The following is a 13293-nucleotide window of genomic DNA, read 5'->3' on the forward strand; positions in this document are numbered from 1 at the left end:
TGACGTAGAACATCATCTAACGGCGAGGGCGGAAACTGTGCGAGAGCTCCCTTATTCTACCTATGGCATCAATACTGCCAGAACCGAGACCCCCGTTAAGCTATTGCAGACAAGGCAAATGAAATGAGGGGCTCATTTGAGACAGACAGACAGACAGACAGACAGACAGACGGACGGACGGACGGACGGACAGAGAGACAGACAGACAGACAGACAGACAGGCAGACAGACAGACAGACAGACAGACAGACAGACAGACAGACAGGCAGGCAGGCAGGCAGGCAGGCAGACAGGCAGACAGGCAGGCAGGCAGGCAGGCAGGCAGGCAGGCAGGCAGACAGGCAGACATAGTATGGTGGAGCTGCCATAAAAAGAATGTAAACCAATAAGCTCCTGCCTGCACCACTGACGTATAACAGGCTTGACCCAATCGTAAAATAAATGAAAAGGCCCGAAGGCAATCCATCGTTTTGCCACCCGTAGGTGGAAAAATAAAAGAAAAGGGGGGAAATGCTACAAGCGACCCATCGCCGGGGGAACGGGCCCGGGGAGACTCCCCTGATCTCCCCTAGAACGTAGCGGAGGGGGTGGGATGAATGGTGTGGGAAATTGGAATTGGGAAAGGGTTATGGGAATTGGGATGGGAATGGGGACAGCGAGATTTTGCTCGGATCCTTCGTTTGACATCGACTCCATTTCTGGCCTGCCTTGCCATGACAGGTAGGGCATCGAGCTTTTCCGATGGTGCGGCTCCCCCACGGGATGCACGACCACCCCTGGCTCCGACCGTCGGAGACAGGAAAGAAAGAAAAAAAAATTCCTAACTTGGAGTCCGCAGCCACCTGCTCCTCCACGATTTTAAGGGTTGGATCGGACCGGCCGGTTACTAGCCGTCGACTGTGTTTCGCGGTTTTTCAGACTCCGGAAGTGTGTGTGGTGTGATCCGGCCAACAGAGGCCCAGGTCGTCAGCCTATCGGCGCTTCGCCCTCGGCACCATTACGCGGTAACCCTGGGGGACCCACCTGTGCTACCTTCCAACCACCATGCACTTATTTCCTCCCGTTGCTTGCTCCACACCTACTGAGGAGGGAGTATTCAAGGCCGGGCGCCCGGGCCACGAACCAAGAATCGGGCATAGGGTGAGATAAGCCGTGCCTACTCCACCGGTACTCCACACATCGACGGTTTTCGCACTGGTCCTACTGCACACCCTCTACCTCGGCGTCCCCGTTGGTCCCCAAGACCGGGTCAGCCTCTGCGTCCGCAATATGCCACCCATCATAAGCGATCCGCAATGAGACTGCTTCCCCGAGGACATCGATTCCGAGGAGCTCGGGCTTTCGGAACCCCCGCGCGGACCTGGCCTCTATGTAGCGAGAAACCGTGCGTCGGCACGCTACCGCGCGGACCTGACCTCTTCGTAGCCAGAAACCGAGCATTAGTAGCCGTGCTCGTTCCCTTGAGCGGAGGTTTTTGATTTTTGACATTCCTTTACCGGATTTCGTGGGTCCAACCTGGTCTGCCTTCAGGCCTGCCTCCGCACAGACAACGGACCTCGCGATTCGGCTGGCCCTCACAGCCGTGGGAGTCGCTGCAGCTCCCAAGAGGATGGGCCCCGGACAACCCATCCCCACTTCTGGCGTTGCACCGGAACAAAGCCTAGTAGCCGAAACTACACCGGCCCGTATCCGGTGGCAGGGGGGGCCACGGGCAGGCCGCACAGTCGGACTTCCCCCCCAGACAGACAGACAGACAGACAGACAGACAGACAGACAGACAGACAGACAGACAGACAGACAGACAGACAGACAGACAGACAGACAGACAGACAGACAGACAGACAGACAGACACACAGACAGACAGACAGACAGACAGACAGACAGACAGGCAGGCAGACAGACAGACAGACAGACAGACAGACAGACAGACAGACAGACAGACAGACAGACAGACAGTCTAGTTGAAAAAAGTCTAGTTCAAAAGCCTAGTTCAAAAAAGAAGTGACTCGCGCCTTATCTACCACATGGGAGGATATGTCGCCAGGAAATTTGTGAAAAAAACTGGATGTGATGCATGTCGCACTCTTTTGCTTATGAGCAGTGCAGAGGGGAGGTCAGACCTGCACTCTGGTTTTACCAACCTCGCTGACACAGGTGTACTGCTGTATCCATCTAAGAGCTCTTTGAGTTCATTAACTACTTAGAGAGTGCCTTTACGGGCTGCTTCAGCATAAATCAATTACATGCTGACAGCATTCTGGATGTGCTGTCAATGCTCAGGACCAGAACAAAAACAATTGGAGTCACAGTCCATGAAGGCGAAGTAAAGTGCAAGGTTGTGAAGTTTTATATTGTAACACGGCTCCACTTCCTGATAAAGGGCCTAAACAAATCAATGATGAAAGGCGTCAAAGGATGAAGCACCTAAAAGTGCGCAGGTGCCTGTGACACTGACAAGCAGTACTGCTGGTTGCTTTCGCGAAATAAATGTTGACATATTTTGCATTTGAGTTGCACTTGCCAGCAGTGGTTTATAATATATATCATTGCTGTCCAATTATTGGCATGTTTCTCGGCCTTTTATTGCCATAACCAAAAATGTATTCATCCTTGTGCAACACCAAGAAAAAATTTTGCTTGTACAACAGAACTTTGCTCACAACGAAAAGGTTCAGAGAGAAGTAAACTGAGCGCTGAGTCGTGTTCGAATCCCAGTCTTGCACTCAGCTGTTGCGATTTGCTTACGCGGGGGCCCTTGAGCGCTCCGACTTTGTAACATTTCTCGACTCTGCGATTCCAGACTTTCATTTGGAATCGCGCCCGAACGCATTCCTGCGCTTCCATGCATTCCGTGTAAATCTATTTCGTTCTCGCGCTGACAGCATGCTTTCGCGATTCCACTGCCTAATACACATCGTCTGGTTAAGGACTTTTTTTTTATTACCTTTGCATGACGACGGAAATTTCATCAGTATTCGAAGAACAAAAGTTATGGTAGACTCCGTGTAAGCTGCCAGGCCAGACATACACTCGAACTTGTGGAGTGCGCGGCAGTTGCAACTCGCCTGACGCGCACACGGAGGGGACGGTCAAGCGACTACAAGCGTTCCGAAACACCTCGGGGCCTATCTTGTGCCGTACTGCGCCAATGACCCCTGTTTGAATAAAAAGAATCAACCCGTACAGCCAAGACACCGCAGAAGGGGCCGCAGTGCACAGCTTGCGCCGCGTCTGCCGGCGCGCCCAGCCAATCCACTTCGATCACAGCGCCCTCTATTCTCTCGACAGCCAGCGCCTCGCTTTGAGCGCCTCGTTCGTCTCACTCAGATCTTTCTAGTACACTCTATCAACGGGCAAGGCGTCGCGCTGAACTGGCGATGGGGTTCCGTGGAGCCTTTGGCAACGCTGCAACACGCTGTCGCGTCCCGTTGTGAAAAGACGAAGCTTGAGAGTCCTGCAAATTGTTATTTATTTTTTGCATTTTTTCTGGTGTTCATTTGCTATTATCTGCTACTTTTATTTTGTTTAAAATATATTTATTTATTTTGCCTTTTCCTTTTATTTTTCAATACTGTTTCTTTATATTTTATACATGATGCTTAAGAACTGTTGCTTAATCAACGTTTTCATTTTTTCTTGTTTTAGCACACAACTTGTGGTTGAAAGTTGGTGCGGACAACTTCCGTCTAGAGCTTTCGTCTATAACTTCGTCTACAACTTCCGTCTAGAATTTCTGTCCACGCCGCTCATGAGAAAAGAAAGGCATTCGCTTTAAAAACACCCCACTCATCCAAAACGAGCAATGATGGTTGCAGTACACAGGGGAGATACTTTTCGTTTTGATATAAATATAGTGCTATCTTCTGCCTCAAACGTGGGTTGAAAATAGAAACCTAGCGCAACCAGCGGAGTGGAAGGCATCTTTGAGCGTTCAAGACAAGCAAATCCTATCCATCCGCGCGATGTCCATGTGAATCCGCGTTAAGAACTCGTGTGCTAATGATGGCTCTTTATCGGAACATAAAACCTCTTTAGTATGAATGCACTGGCTCCATTCGCAGTGCTCTCTGTTCATGGCTTGTCATGACACGGTAAAATTCAACGACACGGCCATTCACATTTATTCGCTGTATGTGTTCACCTGACCATACACTTTTGCTGTCAATCACGGTATATGTATTCATTCCTATGATGAATTCGCAGTGTATAGTTTCACGATTATCGCTGCTTTATTGAATGCGCTCTATGTATAATGACCTCCACCAGCATATATATATATATATATATAATTATAAAGCAGGAGAAAAACAACCATCCCGCCGGTGGGATCCGAACCGACGACCTCCGTATATCGCGTCCGGTGCTCTACCAACTCAGCTACGGCGACGGCTGTCCAGTTTGCTGATTTCTTGGGTATTTATGATTTGCGTGTAAGCGAACCTTGAGAGTTCTCACCAGCGCCACCGTCGTCTAAAGCGGTGGACGTAGCACGTCCTGTTATACCGCGAGTGTGACGTAGAACATCATCTAACGGCGAGGGCGGAAACTGTGCGAGAGCTCCATTATTCTACCTATGGCATCAATACTGACAGAACCGAGACCCCCGTTAAGCTATTGCAGACAAGGCAAATGAAATGAGGGCTCATTTGACAGACAGACAGACAGACAGACAGACAGACAGACAGACAGACAGACAGACAGACAGACAGACAGACAGACAGACGGACGGACGGACGGACGGACGGACGGACGGACGGACGGACGGACGGACGGACAGACAGACAGACAGACAGACAGACAGACAGACAGACAGACAGACAGACAGACAGACAGACAGACAGACAGACAGACAGACAGACAGACAGACAGACAGACAGACAGACAGACAGACAGACAGACAGACAGACAGACAGACAGACAGACAGAGTATGGTGGAGCTGCCATAAAAAGAATGTAAACCAATAAGCTCCTGCCTGCACCACTGACGTATAACAGGCTTGACCCAATCGTAAAATAAATGAAAAGGCCCGAAGGCAATCCATCGTTTTGCCACCCGTAGGTGGAAAAATAAAAGAAAAGGGGGGAAATGCTACAAGCGACCCATCGCCTGGGGAACGGGCCCGAGGAGACTCCCCTGATCTCCCCTAGAACGTAGCGGAGGGGGTGGGATGAATGGTATGGGAAATTGGAATATGGAAAGGGTTATGGGAATTGGGATGGGAATGGGGACAGCGAGATTTTGCTCTGATCCTTCGTTTGACATCGACTCCACTGCGCCATTTCCTTTCTCCAAAAACCAATTATTATTATTATCGACTCCATTTCTGGCCTGCCTGGCCATGACAGGTAGGGCATTGAGCTTTTCCGATGGTGCGGCTCCCCCATGGGATGCACGACCACCCCTGGCTCCGACCGTCGGAGACAGGAAAGAAAGAAAAAAAATTCCTAACTTGGAGTCCGCAGCCACCTGCTCCTCCACGATTTTAAGGGTTGGATCGGACCGGCCGGTTACTAGCCGTCGACTGTGTTTCGCGGTTTTTCAGACTCCGGAAGTGTGTGTGGTGTGATCCGGCCAACAGATGCCCAGGTCGTCAGCCTATCGGCGCTTCGCCCTCGGCACCATAACGCGGTAACCCTGGGGGACCCACCTGTGCTACCTTCCAACCACCATGCACTTATTTCCTCCCCTTGCTTGCTCCACACCTACTGAGGAGGGAGTATTCAAAGCTGGGCGCCCGGGCCACGAACCAAGAATCGGGCATAGGGTGAGATAAGCCGGGCCTACTCCACCGGTACTCCACACATCGACGGTTTTCGCACTGGTCCTACTGCACACCCTCTACCTCGGCGTCCCCGTTGGTCCCCAAGACCGGGTCAGCCTCGCCGTCCGCAATATGCCACCCATCATAAGCGATCCGCAACGACTGCTTCCCCGAGGACATCGATTCCGAGGAGCTCGGGCTGTCGGAACGCCCGCGCGGACCTGGCCTCTATGTAGCGAGAAACCGTGCGTCGGCACGCTACCGCGCGGACCTGACCTCTTCGTAGCCAGAAACCGAGCATTAGTAGCCGTGCTCGTTCCCGTGAGCGGAGGTTTTTGATTTTTGACGTTCCTTTACCGGATTTCGTGGGTCGAACCTGGTCTGCCTCCAGGCCTGCCTCCGCACAGACAACGGACCTCACGATTCGGCTGGCCCTCACAGCCGTGGGAGTCGCTGCAGCTCCCAAGAGGATGGGCCCCGGACAACCCATCCCCACCGCTGGCGTTGCACCGGAACAAAGCCTAGTAGCCGAAACTACACCGGCCCGTATCCGGTGGCAGGGGGGGCCACGGGCAGGCTGCACAGTCGGATTTCCCCCCCAGACAGACAGACAGACAGACAGACAGACAGACAGACAGACAGACAGACAGACAGACAGACAGACAGACAGACAGACAGACAGACAGACAGACAGACAGACTTTATTGAGCAAGTGAGTTTTAGACCCAGCTGGGTGCCTGGGCCACTGCGCGGTCCCGCACTACATCAAGTAGGTCATGCCGGGACATGACGTCGGCAGCCCGAGTCACCGCAGCAAGCTGCGATGTCGGGTCTGCAGACATAAGCAGGACATCGCAGTCCTCCCAGCTCGAGATGGCGTGCTGTCCCCGCGGGGGAGGGTCAGCAGGGCAGCCGAAAAGGATATGGGAGAGTGTGGCGTGGGGGTCACCGCATAGGGAGCATGCAGGGGATGTGCCGCAATAGTGGGATAAAAGCTGAGGGGATGACAGAGAGCGGCTCTGGAGGCGTCTGAAGAGGATCTGTTGGGAGTGTGTAACAGAGGGGTGGGGAGGAGGGTAAGTCCGACGGCAAAAACGGGGTATTTGCGTGAGCTCCGCAAAGGTGCGCGCCCGCTCCCTCAAGAATCCTGGACCGAGACTGTCCTGAGCCCGGCAAATCAAACCTCGGGCCAATTTATCGGCAGCCTCGTTTCCAGGGTTCCCAGAGTGAGCCGGCACTACAGTGCTCTAGAATATGGGTAGTGGGTTCAGGAGCCGGCACGCTCCATGCGATGCGGTGAGGCTGCGAGTGTCGACAGGTCCCGGATGTAAGCGGTGGCGCTGTTGTAGCGTGGGCTGTAGGCTCGGCGCGCCCGCGCGCGCGGCTAGCAGTCCCGCCAAGCTGCCTGCAGCTGTTTGTTGCTTTTTGTGCGATGCATTTTTTCTCTTTGTGAGTTCGCGGCGTTAAGACTACGGTCATGCCGAATCGTCGGCGTCAACGGCATTGTTTTGCTCCCGGGTGCAAAACGGGATACCAGTGGACGAAAGGCGATCAGCCGTCGCTCTTCGCTGTGACAAAGGATGAGAACCGACGGAAGCAGTGGGAACGCAACCTTCATCGAAAAGATAAGGTTTTGGACGAAACCTGCTGTGTGTGTGAGCTACATTTCGAGCCATCATGCATTGTGGGGGACTTTATACACATCATGACGGCAAAGAAGTCCGCATCCCGCGTGGAATGTAGAAACATTTACCCAATGCGGTGCCAACTTTGCTGCCGAACGCGCCGAGCTATCTGTCAAAGAAAACACCGCTACAGAGACCGCCTAGAAAGAGGAAAAGCACAAGTACATATCCTAATGAAGCGAAAAGACCACAAAGTAATGCTTCCGACGTTAACAAGGAATCGAGGTGTCCGGGCATTGACACTGAGAGTAGCGTGTTGGCGAACGATCAAGACCCTTGTGAAGTTGACGAAACATCTGTGCCGGACGATTTTTCTAAGCTGGATGTTCCTTCAGAATACTGGAGCTGCCATCGCATACCTGATTACAGTGGTACTGTGTACTGCAAGCTAATAATGGGCGAAAATTAATGCGTGGAGTCAGAGAGGGTGGTGATGCTTTCACGCGATGATGGGCCCGGCGCCGCATATAGTGCGCTCCTTATGCACTAACGTTGAAATATGGGAGCCGTACCTGCAAAAGAGCACGATCAGCGTTGCGAAGCATTAACGGGGCCGCTCGTCCGCACCACCGCGCTATCGGCTGTTGGCTACTACTACATCTAATTTTCTTGATTCGCCGACAATATCTGTGTACAGCTTCACCTATTTGTAGCACCTGTTTTAAAAGACAGAGCCTTGCTTATTTTTCCGACGATTCTATGCACAGCGCGCATCCACGGCGCGGCGCGCCGCATTTCATACAACCCATGCTCTGGTGGCGCCATCTGGTATCGTTGACACAAGTCGCCTTACCGCTGGCCGCTCCCTGAACCCACTACCCATATTCTAGAGCACTGTACCGGCACCCAGTGAAGCTCTACCCTGCGCGGTAAATTTTGGGGAGGGGTGTTCAACAATTGCCAGGCAGGGGCGTGAATCCTGTCCCTGGCAAAGTTGGACAGAGCCGTTTTGAAGTATATATATACCTATAATTGGTTTTGGGGGGAAAGGAAAATGGCGCCGTATCTGTCTCATATATCGTTGGACACCTGATCCGCGCCGTAAGGGAAGGGATAAAGGCGGGAGTGAAAGAAGAAAGGGAGAGAAAGGTGCCGTAGTGGAGGGCTCCGGAATAATTTCGATCACCTGGGGATCTTTAACGTGCACTGACATCGCACAGCACACGGGCGCCTTACCGTTTTTCCTCCATAAAGACGCAGCCGCCGCGGTCGGGTTCGAACCCGGGAACTCCGGATCAGTAGTCGAGCGCCCTAACCACTGAGCCACCGCGGCGGGGCACCATTTTTGAGTCGCTGAAGATGTATTGGGCGTCCAAATGTGCAAGGCTAGGGCGATGTCGGTCTCTGCCTCCTCAGGCGCAGAGCCCGAGGGCAGACGGTGAGTTAGGGGGTGAGGTAGGGTTGGATTGTAGGCAACTGCTACCGCTTCATGCGCTGTACATGCGGCGTCTACCCAAACGGCATCGTGGGCTTGCCCATAATACTTATGGAGGGCATTAGCGCGAGCTACGCGGCGAGGGATGTGATATTGGGGATGGACGTTTCGAGGAAGGGGTTTCACAACGAGAGGTGTATGGATGTGTCGAGGGATGGCTATAAGGGTTTACTGGTTAGCGGGTATGTTGATGCGAAGGGAGGAGAGTATATGGCGGCCAGTGGCGCTCGTGGCAAGTCTAAGGTACTGTGTCTGAAGGTGCACGTCAACTAGTTCCTGAATGATGGTATGCATGCCTAGTGCAAGAAGTTTGGCTGTGCTAGTGCTACGAGGTAGGTTTAGGGCTGCCTTAGTCGCAAGGCGGATCATTGCGTTCACGCGTTCGGTTTCCGTGCGGTTCAATTTGTGATATGGGGTTGCGTACAGAATGCGCCTAAGCGTAAATGCGTGCACTACTTTCATGTTGTCCGCTTCGTCTAAACCCTTGTTAAGGGAGGACACTCGGCGTAGAAGGTGCAACATGGATTGCGTGGAGACCTTGAGTCTTTTAAGGGTGCGTTCATTTCGTCCAGAATCCTGCAAGTGGAGGCCAAGAATGCAGAGGGCGGGTGTGATGCGGATAGGGAATCCTTTTAAATTGATTTGGATGGGCGAGTTAGCGCCAGAGTTTGGCCTAATAAGGAAGAGCGCGGACTTAGATGGGGAACATTCGAGCCCGATGGATGACGCGTGAGAGGAGATGGTGTTTGCTGCTAACTGAAGAGTTTCCTCAATTTCCCCGTCAGAGCCATGAGTGGTCCTTGTGGTAATATCATCAGTGTACAGGGTATGCTTTAGGTGTGGGATTAGAGCCAGTTTGTGAGCTAGGGGATGAGAGTAACGTTAAAAAAAGGGGAAAAAGGGCCGCCACTAGAGGGGTTCCGAGCTCTCCGAGTGTATAAGGGGATGTGGTAACCTGATCTATGTGCAGGGAGGCAGTGCGGCCCGAGAGAAACGCCTCGAGCTTAGTTGTAGGTTTTAGGGCCTACCTGAAGAGCCTGCAGTTCCCGTGAGATATTAAGGATATTAAACAGATATTAAGGATATTAAAAGATATTAAGATATTAAACATATTAAGGAAGCCAACAGACACCGAAACCAAGGTGTATAGGGGAATGTTGGTAATTTTTTTTTAATTTGTAGTGCCAATAAATTGGTTTAAAGAAAATTACTTATAAAACAGCAGAAAAAACAACCATGCCGCCGGTGGGATCCGAACCCACGACATCCGAATATCGCGTCCGGTGCTCTACCAACTGAGCTACGGCGACGGCTGTCCAGTCTGCTGATTTCGCGGGTATTTATGTTTTGCGTGTAAGCGAACCTTGAGAGTGCTCACCAGCGCCACCCTCGTCCAAAGCGGTGGACGTAGGACGTCCTGTTATACCGCGAGTGTGACGTAGAACGTCATCTAACGGCGAGGGCGGAAACTGTGCGAGAGCCCTCTTGTGCTACCTATGGCATCAATACTGCCAGAACCGAGACCCCCGTATAGCTATTAGCAGAGAAGGCAAATGAAATGAGGGGCTTGTTTGACAAACATATTAAGGAAGCCAACAGTCACGGAAACCAAGGTGTATATTGGAATGTTGGTAATTTTTTTTTACTTTGTAGCGCCAATCAATAGACCATATGCGAAATGCGCAGCTGCATCTTGTTCACAAGTTGAGAGTTAGGTCGGCCATCTTGGTAGCGGCGAGGAAGCAGCATAACCGCCATTACTCCATGGGAAGCGCAGACTGTATGCGCAAGACCCGCGCGGATTCATAAGCCGCAGATCGACCCACATCGTATAGCGAAAATGCCGACGCACTGCTGTGTCACCTGGTGTAAACAGCGAGGGCCCAAGGATCCCGGCGGTAACAAGGTGCGTGGTATTTACTTTCACACCCGTGTAATCCGTGCCCGAGAGGTAGGGAAACATCGGACGTACCCAGTACCTTTTATTAATAGTCGTCTCGGGGAAAAAAAAATAACCTCGAGTGTACTACAAATGACAATACCGGTTAGAGCAGTACCCTTTTGTACCTTAACCGATGTTCGTGAAAGTTGTGAAAGGCTTCCTTTCCTTCTCGCGTCACCCCGCGGTGTGTCCGTGTTATCTGGATGTACAGCAGCACGACCTTTTTTTTTTACCCAACAGCGGTGGCAGCAGCCGTGTCATGTCGTTAGAGCAAATTCAGATGCTGTGAATGTGCAAATGCTGTAAATATTAGGGACACGGCGCTCAGTTTTGTAAGCCCGTGGTCACAAGGGCCTGCATTAATGCTGAGCTGTGCTCAGGTACAGGCTAACCTTCGCGGTGCGATTGAGGTGCCGGATAGCGCGGATAAAGCGGTGGACGCACATTCTCGCGCCGGTGGCACACGGGGACTTACGATCGTGATCAATTATCGCTCTTACGCGGTCCAACTAACCGAACCGCACTGAGTTTGCCGAGCTCTACACGATCGCCTACGATTGCGGCCGCTCGCAATTTGTTTAATAATCCGCATCGCGAAAAATCGCGATCGAAAGTGCCCGCTGGAAAAATATGCATATTGACCACAACAGCCTGGGAACAAACACTTGCACCGTTGCCGTTCAGCTACGTTTATCATCAGGCGGAGTATTATTAAATGTCACGCGCTGTTCAAAATATCCATGCATAGCAAATATAGGTTACTGATGAATGATTTGTTGATACAAGTTTTAACTACATGTACATTTCTTGAAAGTTGCAGGCTTTTTATCATCGCTTCCCAAGAGATGCCACATTATACAAAAAGTGGATCATCGCCATCAAGCGGGACGAAGGGAAATACTTCAAGGTGACAAAATGCACACGAGTGTGTTCAAGGCATTTCCTTCCATCAGACTTTATTCCTGGTGCATCATGCGGCAACAACTTATTGCGACAAACAGCCTGCCCCAGTGTGTTCAGCTTTGGCAAAAAGCAACAGCTTCGCAAATCACCCAACATTGAGCGCCTGTCCACTGGCACGTCAGATTTCAGGTCAAGCTGTCGCTTAAGCACTGACTGTAGAAGACAGTGCAGCAGACGTTTTTGATGACCAGTCTAGTGATCGATCTTCTGCAGCATCTCTAGAGTCCGAAGCACCTGAAACAGAGAGGCACCGCCTGCTGTTCACCTGCTTCTGGTACAACCCCTTTATTAGGTAGTGGCGAGCTTATCAGTGAAGTGGAACGTATCGAGGGTGTGGTTGCCGCACAGGCAAATGAAATAGACAGACTGAAATATGAATGTGAAGTCCTTCAGGAGCAGCTGCTCTAGACGAAGACAGAGGTGCACTTTTCACTCAAAGAAAATCGCCGCCTCACTGCACGTCTTGAAGAAGAAATTAGAACAAGCTTTGGCATTGACCGTTTTAAACACTCAAACGAGGACTTCCTTGCTTACACAGGAATACCATCATACCAGCACTTTCTGTCATTGATGACTTACATCAAACCCCGAAAGAATGGGAGTAAAGTTTTGAGGAATGCTGAGATCAAAGCCAGCGGAGGCCGACGGCGGAAGCTGACAGCAGAAAATGAACTGTTCCTCGTACTTGTAAGGCTTCATCTCGGCCTCTTCGAGGAAGACCTGGCACACATATTTGGGATCACTCAGTCAACAGTGTCACGTATATGTGTGTCATGAATTAACTTCATGTACATAAGACTCTGCAAACTACCACTCTGGGTATCAAGAGCTGTAATAGACGCAACAATGCCTGCAGCATTCAGCACGTATTCAACAAGGGTTATTTTGGATGCAACAGAGATAAAGTGTGAGGTGCTCTCCTCACTGTCTCTCCAATCGAGCTCCAGCTCTGCTTATAAGTCTTCTTCAAATACCATTAAAGACCTCATTGGTGTTTCACCAAACGGCTTGGTGAGCTTTGTGACACAGCTGTACACAGGTTCTATCTCAGACAGGGAGGCCGTACTGAAAAGTGGATTTCCCAACCTCAAGTTTGGCAGAAATGATTCTGTCATGGCAGACAAGTAGTTCTTGATTGAGGACCTTTTGGAAAGTAAAAATGTTAGCTTAACATTCCATCATTTCTACACAGGAATGCCCTCTCTGAACAACAAGTCAGGGAAACTAAGGAGATTGCTTCATTGAGAATCTATGTAGAAAGGAGAATAAGAAGGGTCAAATTATTCCATATATTTGATCGGCCAATCCCACTCACACTGGCTCCCATAATCAATCAAATCAGGACTGTGGCTGCTATTCACACAAACTTTCAAAGCCCTTAGAGCAAACTTTCACAACCAAGCAGGCAACAGCTGGCACCTCCAACAGAAATAATGAATGAATAACTTAGAGGATAACCTCTGTTCACTGCCTCAAACAATGCAGCAAGATAACAAAGGAGCAGA

At 51.1% G+C, this 13293-nt stretch overlaps 1 pseudogene; it reads left to right on the forward strand.

Annotated features, from left to right (window-relative positions):
• LOC144119810 (uncharacterized) overlaps positions 1–12916 on the forward strand; it is a 34371-nt pseudogene extending 21455 nt beyond the window's left edge.
• The last annotated feature ends 377 nt before the right edge of the window (positions 12917–13293 follow it).

This window comes from Amblyomma americanum, chromosome 2 (assembly GCF_052857255.1).
Source record: "Amblyomma americanum isolate KBUSLIRL-KWMA chromosome 2, ASM5285725v1, whole genome shotgun sequence".
Lineage (NCBI taxonomy): Eukaryota > Metazoa > Arthropoda > Arachnida > Ixodida > Ixodidae > Amblyomma > Amblyomma americanum.